Below are 10,592 nucleotides of genomic sequence, written 5' to 3' on the forward strand. Positions count from 1 at the left end.
TCGATACCATGTTCCGTATAGTATCTCAAAAGAAACTGTCCATTGTATCCGGAGAAATTGTGAGCCATCACCGTGGCTTGACGATGACAATCTCCGTAACGTTCGATATCCTCTTGGTTCCACGTCTTGTCGATGGGGTCTAAGACGCATCGAGCGAAATCGGCTAGCGTCTTGGGCCCCGGAAAGATTTTTTCACGTCCTTCAGGAATCTTACTGCAGTGAGGGCAATGACTCAAGATGGGTTCTTGAATGCACTTCTCGCACGCTCGATGAGCCACGCAGAAATTAGGAATGTGAATACCAGTCTCTTGCATGCATTCGAAATCGAAAAAGATGAAATTGCCTTTCTTCTTGTGACCATCCTGTTTCTCTGGTTGGGGCTGGTATTTTTGCACGTAGCATTGGTGTTCCAAGTCCACGATGTGGTGACAAATGTGACATTTTTTCTTTCCTCGACATACGTGTGCCTTGGCAGTATTGGTACATATACCTTGTCCACAGGTAGGGCATAATCTCAGGAGTTGACAAGCACATTTCTGCTGTGAACCTTGCGTCTCCAGATGTTGTTGGTAACAGGCAGGGCTGACAAACGTGCGCAGACAAGCTGGACAATGCACTTGTTCTTGCCCTTCGTTCAGACAATGTTGAGAGGCCAAACATCCTGAGCATTTCGATCCGCAATGCTTGTGTTGCTCTAGATTGTTATAGCCATAGTCACATTTCTCACAGTAATATCTGTATCCCAGGAATCCGGTGATACTGATAATGGTATCGAAATGTTCATCGTGATAATATACATGAATGTATTTTCCGTCCTTAAAGTCTTTCCCTCGAAACAACAGAGGTCCGCGCACTTTTTGAGGGTGCACTTTCAAGGTTATCGTGGAACTAGGACATCTAGCAATTTTTGCATTTCAGGAATACCACAGGGTGTGTCTTTGGACAGATCGGCTTGTTGTAACAGGAGTTCTGCTTCATTTCGTTGTTTGGCTCCGTCCGATTGTTGAATAGTTTTCCAGGCTCTTTTCCATTCTACCATGTCGTTTTTGTTGGCATAGGTTCGTCCCACCACGATGGCACGGGCTAAACACATCTGGTCTTGAGGGTTGTTAATTCGGACGAGACTCTTTTTGGTGCTGCGAAGGTCGTTCACCAATAAGACCTTTTTGCTGCCAGTCCCTTGAGGAGGAGAGACGTGGGTCATGTCCAGTGTGGCCTTTCCATCGGTGATGTCAAACTGGTCATTGGATTGTTGCACGTGTTGAATCTTGTCCATGACTTTGGAAGCGGTCAATTCTGCAGGGCTGCTAAACTCGATCCAAACAGGGGATTTCGGGGGCATGGAAAGTCTCAAACGATCGTCTTTTTTGGGTTGACATTGTCGCTTGAGTGTGGTAAGCAAAGAATCCCACATCTCGGCGATGAACCCTTCTGCTTTCTCCAAAGGTACTTCGGACTTGAAATCTTTAAGCTTCACCGTGTATTTGTAAGCCGTGGTTCTAAATTTTCTAGAGGGTCGCTTTTCCGTCTCTTGAATGCAATAGTACTTTTCAGGGTTGACTAAGGGTGGTAAACTTTGTTTAGAGGAAAACTCTCTGGGTTTGGATTCTGGTTCACTCATGTCCTCTTCAAAATCACTGGAATGAATGTATGCCAAGACTTCAGCCCTGGTACGAGGCGATAGATCACGTTTCTGCCTCTTACTTTCTTCTTCGTTCTTCTCAAATGAATTGAATCGTTTCATCTTGACTGCAAAAAGTCAAATGACTAAAGTTTAAACACCATGGGCTACTTTATAGTCATGGCAGACCAGCGTATATAATGGGCATGTGTCTTGTCCTTTCACTATTTATTTCACTCTCAGACCGAGCAGAATGATGGACGAGACTACCCAGATCGATCGTTTCATCAGAGCTTTGCGAGGGATCAGTAGAAAATTTTCTTCAGACCAGCCGTCGGACTACTCTCCTTCCTTTTGAGATAAAAGTCAAGATACGTGCTATATCTGTCAGAAAAAAGGGCATTGGTCTTCAGAGTGTCCAGACAGTCAAAAAAGCAAAACAGGGGCTAAAAGAGACAAAAGTCAAGATACCTGTTATTATTGTCAAGAAAAAAGACATTGGTCTCCAGATTGCCCTAAGAAAAAAGAGGAGCAAGAAGAAGTGAGGGATTCTGGAGAGGAAGAAGAAGAGGAAGAAAGCAGACAGGTGAAGAAAAAGAAACAGGAGAAGAATAGAAGAAGGGAAGAAAGTGAGGATGAAGAGGAGAAAAAGACTGCGACTGTAAAGAAATTCAAAAAGCAGAGAGAGTGAACAAAGAGATAGATGATGTCTATGAACTTTTTAAAGTGCTATGTTGTGAATTGTGAATTGGATTGTAAATATTTATAACAGAATAAATTAGGTATAAAAGGTAAGTGTCTTTGGGTTTTGATTTTAAAATAAGAACCTTCACTCACGCACTTATACACAGGCACGTACTATAGGGGTAAAATATTTTGTTTTTTTTGAGTTATTGGCAATTGAAAGTCTATCTCTTTTCGAGAGACATGGGCGGCCCTGAAAAGGGCCTTTGGGGGTAGGGGTGAGTTTAAGCAATTAACTTTAACTGTCTTAAGCCTTTGCCACGGCCAAGGCCTACTTCTGGACTGCGTAATGTTGATGATGATGCTGATGTGGTTGAAATCACTAAGGGTGGTACGGTAGGCTTAGTCACAGGGTTGGAGTGTTTAGCTCGGGAAGGTCGTATTCTCTTCGGTCGTAATAAAGAAGTCTGATACATTTGTTTCAGACTCCTTAACTCTGCTAAAATGTCTAACAGTACAGTGACCGTTTGACTTTCACACCTTTGTTTCGTTGCTGCTGCTGCTTGTTCTTGTTGTTTCTTTCTTACTTCTTCTTCTTGCTGCTGTTGATGTAGGAGAAAAGCTTGTTCCGGTTCCTTTTGCTGTTGTATAAATTTCTCCAATTCTTCTTTCTGTCTCTGTCTAAAATTTTCCACGTGTGGTAAAGAAGGAGAAGGTGGCGAAGGTTCCGGAACAAATTCTTGCGAAGTAAGAAAATCCACAAAATCCCAATTCACCTCTTCTGAAAGTAAGTCCGGGTTCCCTTGGGAAGTCTCCACGGCTGGTGCACCCCAATTTATCGTTTTCTGAGTTACCGTCATGTTGAAAAACTGACGCATGGTTTGACTGCGCACAGGCGCTAGCGAATCTATATAGGACATGTGACGTCACAGACTGCTCTCTTCGGATTGGATGTGGGTTGACTGAATTTTGTAAGGCGTGTTTGGATTGGTCAATAAACTCAATCAGTTTCAATCCTTCCTCTCCCTATAAATAAGCGCAGTTTACTGCATTCCTTCACCTGTTCTCGGCACCCCAACATGTGGACTACCGTGGAGTCATCAACTATCATTTCATCGATGACGTTCCGGGACATACCAATGTATGTCCGATCGAAGTGGACAGTTGTCCACAAGACAGACACCAGTCTGTGGATAAGAAGGATATATGTGGAGAGGCAAGGATGCCTAAAGAGAGTATTAGTATATGGCCCTGCAGTCAGGCGCAGCTTGAGAAGAAGAAGATCTCACAGATGCCCTTTATGTTAATATTAAGGGTATATTAACATAAACCCAAAGGCCCTTTTCAGGGCCACTCATATTTCTCGAAAAGATCTTGACTTTCATTGCCTACCCCATTTTTAAAAAAATGTCTGTTGTCTATATTTTGTGTGTGTGTGTGTGTGTGTGTGTGTGTGTGTGTGTGTGTGTTCTATCCCTTTCCCATGTTCCATTTCCATAGACCCATCAGGTCGGGACCGTATTAAAATACGGTCCCGACCCTGTTCCATTTCCCTTGACGCTAAACAGGCCCACGATTTTTTCCCATGTTAAATTTCCCTTGACGCTAAAGTGGCCCACGATTTTTTCCCATGTTAAATTTCCCTGGACGCTAAAGTGGTCCAGGGTGGTTTTTAATGCTAATTTCCCTTGACGCTAAAGTTGCCCTATTCACTACTCACAAACTTAGAAGTATTTGTTTCCCAGAGAATACGACTGCTTTTGATTTGCAAAATCCATTAATAATAAGTACAGAAATGAAATCATTTCATCTTTGACTACATCACAGTGTATATAACCATCCGCAACGAAGCCAGTACAGAATTGTTTTGATCCTGTGCAAAGAGTGTGAAGAAATAGAGCCTGATAAGTATAGAAAACAATATCCGTTACAACAGCAAGTATGCCTACTAGTTCTCATTCGTTGGAGTTTTCATCTGAGACAATAGATTAGTAAAGACACTATGTATTGTTTAAATCAACAGCAAAATCAGACATAAATTAGATCTAATAATTTTAGTATCGAGCTTTATTTGAGAAGTACACCTGCAAACATGTTACATGGTAGTTGTGTTAAGTTAACCTTCGTGCAACAAGGTATCTACATACAACTCGATAAAAAGGAAAACGTAAATACTCACGAAATACATTGTTTTACCTAAGAATCTTGACATAGGCAACGCGTTTTGCACAATACAGGTATATGACATCAGAGTACATCAGTGAATGTATTCCCTCACAAACTTATTTTTCATCTTCGCTCATCTTAAACAAGTATATTATTTTATATTAACCCACAAAACTTAAGTGTTGGTACATTGTTTAGGTCGTCTTTAACTAATTCAACAACATTTTATTCCTCTGTGGTATGTTACACACTTGGTACTTTTGAGAGTAACTATTTTAGTAAAATTTGATGTTCTCTTTCAAATCGCTTTGACGGCAATTCTGTTTTAACGTCTCTGCGCATATAATCGGTATCAATGAAATTCAGTTTACCCCTTTTTTTGATTTTGAACTTTTAGTGAACCTTATACATCAACCATTTTGATCTCTAAAACTAATAAAACCTACAGATTGATTTGGTTAATTAAAACTTTTTGTTTGATCAAAGTGAGTTGAACTAAGTCATCAATAATTCATGTCATCGTGGCACGTGAAAGGTTACACTCATCTGCACATATTAATACCGTTGAGCTTTTTCTCAAATTCTCAACTATCAACTATGAAATCCTTCAAAATGAAATATATTTCTAATCTTTATTCGGAATTAATTATACCTTTATATCCGGATCATTTCTGAAATAGTTTTCTTTAATTAGTTTACGGTCAGAGACATACATGTTATAAATAATTTGTGGGATATAGTATGGGTATCTGTCATTAAATGTTCATTCTTGTAATTTCATTTTATAAATATTTTTTTACAGATAGGACATCTATGCAACAAATTTGCTGAATAAAATATTGTTGGCGTCCACCGTGTTTAGAATTTTTTAGCCTTAATTCGTCGTGCACTATTGTCACGATCCTATTCAACTAGTTGTAAGACACACGAATGTAATCAGTACCTATGAAATGAGTGGCCTGTAATATTTATAATTTGATTTCAGACGCAAACAAAATACTGATTGTATGTGATCAGATGTTTGAACTGTCCAGTATAAGTCTGATTGCAGTATATCTCTCTTGTAATTCTGTGTTACGGTGATACATTAAAATTCACAAAAATCTACAAATGGAACTTTTAATTGATGCTGGTAATTTTTTATGCTACAACTCATTTACTTTTGAGGGGCCCCGAGTGGCCGAGTGGTCTAAAGCGCTCTTCGTTACGGATCACTGCCATCTCACCTCTGTCTGCGGCGGTTCGAGTCTAAGATTCAGCCAATGTGGGTATGTGAGAAAGCTTGCCAGTAGCTTCTCGTGGGTCGGTGGTTCTTTCCGGGGTTTTCTCTGGTTCTTCCTCCACCAATAATACTGGCCGCCATGTATAGCCTATCATGTGCTGCAAAAATGGCGTTAAACCCCACAACAACAACAACAACAACATTTACTTTTGATACTGTATCTATAGAGCCGTCTCCATGATAATACAATATTTCAAGTTCTGATAACTTCACTGTTCTATAGATAAGAATTACAATCTTTTTTTCAGATATATTTCTCTCCGTTTTGTCTATATATCCGTGATAACAACAATCTGGACATATCTTGTATTCGAATATAATGGTGACTTTAGTCCTTAAAGCAAACATGAGCGAGATATCAACGTACCTGAGTCTATTTCAGCTATGCTGACCGCATCAATTTAATTTCTATCAACTGTGGTGTCGTGCATAACGACGTCTTCTCTTTCCAATATTTAGCGATATATTGGAATGAAAATAAATTTGTTAATGTTATCGAGATTAACCGTAATCGTACATCTAACGAGCCAGTGACTGTATCTAACTAAATTGATTTCGCTTATCTTTCTTGAGAATGGTGGAGGTTGGGGGCATAGACGGGAACTATATACATTTGACTCGACTGTTAATTCAACCGTACTTTTACATTGATACTTTATAAATAATATTGTTTTTGTCCCATACAGCATTAGAGTTCCCTGTTGATGACTTTCTCTGCACAACATACAATATCCAATCAACAATCATGTAAAAGTGCAAATCAGTACTGGCAGTAACCGAGAAAGCAATACGGACTGAAGTAGCTGATACGCCAAGCGTACAAAGATGTTCTTTTTCCCAAGTGACATAGGTTTATCATGTTACTTTACTACAGTTCCTAAACCTTTAGGTATCAACTCATAATTGTTCAAGATATATTCTTTACCCGAACCATAACCATCACTCTGATGGACTTACAGTGGAGTGTAATTATAATAAGCTCTGACAATAAGAACACTTTGTAATAACATTATAAAATTAAAATTTAAGAGTTACTTACGGTATTGTAAATAAATCAAAAATAATCCTGAGAGCTCTCACGAGTATCCCAAATGAATTCCAGTCTTGAATATACTAAAGAGCGCATAACCTTGAATTTACTGATGTACCAACAGACTTGATGTATCACAATACTATAATCCAGAATGTCTTTCAATGAATTTACAATAATCTTAAAAGAGTGATAATCCAGTAAAATGAGCACTTTAGTAATTTCAATGAAAAAATTCGATAATTTCTCTAGAATTATATATAAACACAACTAAATAATTTCACTGGCTAAAATTAATGTCAGAATGAATTATTGTTTACTTGGTCTTCTTTATATACAGAGAGTGAGCTGACTTATATCACTACAAAACTGCCCTGAACTCAGGTCGTTTGCAATATAACTTTATATTGAATTCTCAAACATGGTCATGTCTCTTTACTTAAATTTTAACACAGATCCTGACAAAAATCAAGTATACTGTTTTATCCAGAGTTAATAACAAAAGGGGAGTTTGACATGTACAATTTGATTGCCTCGGGTTCTGTATCTCCGTCACTAACGAATTAATTTTCCATTATTTCCTTGGAAAAGGTGTTTGTAGGCATTGGTAGTGAGTGGCAGGAAGAATTCTAGAAAATAATACTCGTTAGGAGGTTTCGTTCGTTAGTTTCAAGGTTGAGATGTACTGTACTAACTAAAGTAAACATCACGTGGTCCAGTAATGGCGTGAGTTCTGGGAATGGAGGTCATTGATTTCTTAAACAAGGTAACTGACCCTTTTCCTGATTAGCTAGATTAAGTTACGTGATCCTTCGTTACTGCGAAGTGATTAGGAATTACTATAAACGATTCATTCATAGCCCTGTATTCCATTTTCGCTATTGTGCCTGTCACGTTCGCTAAGTCATGTATAAGCTATGATCTAGCTGTCTTGGGAATATTACCGCGGTCTTGTGTTTGATCTCTAAACATTGCCGCGGGGTTGGTGTTGAACTCTTATGCAAGGTTACCGTGACCAGCCATAGACCGGAAACTGGCCGCGTCACTTAAAAAAGGCTTGTCTTGATCACATATATATGTTAAAAGTTAGTTCAAGGATCAAAAGGAAGGTCTAATGAGTGAAAGGGGCTTGTTCTTATCAGTCCCCACATTGACAGACAGCGAGAGGGACATTGTCTGATAGGTTTGATTGGATCGGTCCACAGCGATATCCAATCGAAAATTGAGATAGAGGGCGTGATTACAATTCAGACCCGAATGATACTTTCAGAACTTGTAAGATTAATTCAATATTCGCCTGGAAGGATTGCAGGTTAATAGGGTTTACTCCGGGAAAGAAGCCACTCGTAATCTGGCGGCAGAACTTAGAGGTAGATTCTAATGAAAGACAAATCTTCGAAAAGCTCATTAAGTTATTTGCTCGATTTTTGCAGAATATTACAGCATCATAATTGTAATTATTTGGTAGTATGTACGCTTAATTACTAGGATCATTAGTATGTAAAATTACCTTTGTAGTTTTTCATTTACATGCGTATTTGAGAAAATGGGCCTGAGCCTGCCTAGAGACTTATTAGATGCGAGGCGGAATGATGTAGATTGTTAGCTTGTGGTCAGAATTAATTTTGCAATTCGCTGTTAGGTTACTTCGTAGTAAACCAGTGCATTTATTAATGCGTTATATTAGAATTTACACATGCATAAATTGTGAATATAAAAACATGGTTGAAGTATTTAAGATTTGTTAGTATGAACGTATGCATATATCAGAGCATGGATATTTGAATATTTGAGTACTTTGCATGAATTGTAAGGTAAAGAAATAAGTGTGATTATTGTGATTGTGCTTAGTATAACGGGATTATGAATATGTACTGATGTGACGGAATTTTGTTAATGTATGTATAAGATTTTGTTTTATCATACAAGAACGTACGTGTGTTTCGATGTGAACGAATGCGTGAAATGTAATAGCCGTTATCTGATGCGATGTGAACGAATGCGTGAAATGTAATAGCCGTTATCTGATGATAGGCTGTTTGTAGTGTTAGATGAGAGGGCGAAGAGAAGAGATTGTATCGTTCTTGTGTTTTTACATGAAACATTTTAGGGGACAGAGAACTTCCGGTTACATTGGGTCCCCATTCTTCAAGAGTTGGAGACGGAATTGAGACTGTAGCCTAGACAGTCGAAGTCGACAGAACTGTAGTCGTGGGAGAGAAAGTGGAGGAGGAGGAGAAGGGGTCTAAAGAAAGTCGAGCAGGAGGAGGAGAAGGAATTTGGAGAAAGATCAAGGAGGAAGTGGAGAAGGAAGTGGGAGAGATAAGAGAGAGAAAGGAACCAAAAGGTGAGTAGAAATACAAGGACAGGTGGAAATCAATCTCACGCTGCTAATCAAGTGATGCAATAGGCTTATTAACGGTTCGAACAGAAGGAGTGTACTTGGGAATTTGAATCATTTGATTATTGAATTGTTATTAAACTGTTATTCATTGAATTTCAACTCTTTTTGTATATTTTACCATCTAACCCTCAGCAATGTCGACTGGGGGCTCGGAGCTTTACATCTATCTTTCACTAGATTTAACAAAATAGAGCCTGGGTGGGACTTCTATAATAGTTTAACTATAATATTGTAAGCACCCCACCCCAACCATATACTTTGTCAAAGCGCATTGTCTTTGTATACAAAAGACTTATTTATTCTAATTAATAATGTTCGTCTTTCAAGATTTATATGAGAAGATTGATTCGTTTATTTTAGTAATCTTTTTTTAAAACTATTGTGCTCGAACATTCATTTAAAGCTATTTGGATTAATAGCTGTATTGGAATTACCATTAATTCACTTAAAGACATTGGGATTTATAACATTGTGATTCTTCGGTACTGTTGGTACATCAGTACAATACAGCCATCGTTCAGAATACATTTAGAACGTATTCCGATGTAATTGGAACTATTGGGATTAACGGAACTTTTAGGTTTTAGAAATTCATTCACCATACTATAAGTTATTTTTAATTCTTTCACTTTGTATTTTAGGAAAATAAATTAATATTTTGAATTATATAAAACTTGTTAGTTATAGATCTTTCTTGTTACTTAGTTTAAGATCCTAGAGTTATAACAACAGTTGGAAGACAAAATTGTTAACTGTGTCTTCCATATTGATATTAATATATTCCTTCGTATGCATCTGTGTAAAACTATTCCACGCAAGGGCCTGTATCTTGTGTGGATGGAACTTAAAAGCCCATATTGATGTTTAATGAAAGATCATTTGTTCACAATCCTGAATGAAAACTGATGTCACAATCAAGATTAGCATTTACTTGATAGACGGCTGACGCATGTAACTTCATAAGAATCTGTGTGTGATAAGAAAACTCCATCTAATAGCCAGACGTTTGCCTCAGAGACGACGGTTTTCACGCCATTTTCCCCATATTCCTAAACAAATATTGACAATCGAAGTCAAAGTAGCATGTTATGAGTGGACTCCTGACTGATGCCACTTCAAAACTGCCAAAGACATATGCGAAATATCATCATCTTAAAATAGAGAAATGCAGTTTCGATTTAAATTTAACGTTTTTGTCTTTTATCTTTTAAAAATATCTTTGCTTTTAAAGATAAATGTGCTATGAAAACGATCTATGGCAATAAACTTGGCTTAATTTACGGAAAATAAAATTATTACTTCTCAGCACAACGACATCCAATAGCAGCGAATTATATCTGGCAGTAAATGATATTAAAACTTAAACGACTTTGAAAGACCGTTTCATGAAAGTATGTAAGAAAAT

The sequence above is a fragment of the Sinohyriopsis cumingii genome, chromosome 7 (assembly GCF_028554795.1).
Source record: "Sinohyriopsis cumingii isolate HCF-2022 chromosome 7, ASM2855479v2, whole genome shotgun sequence".
Taxonomy (NCBI): domain Eukaryota; kingdom Metazoa; phylum Mollusca; class Bivalvia; order Unionida; family Unionidae; genus Sinohyriopsis; species Sinohyriopsis cumingii.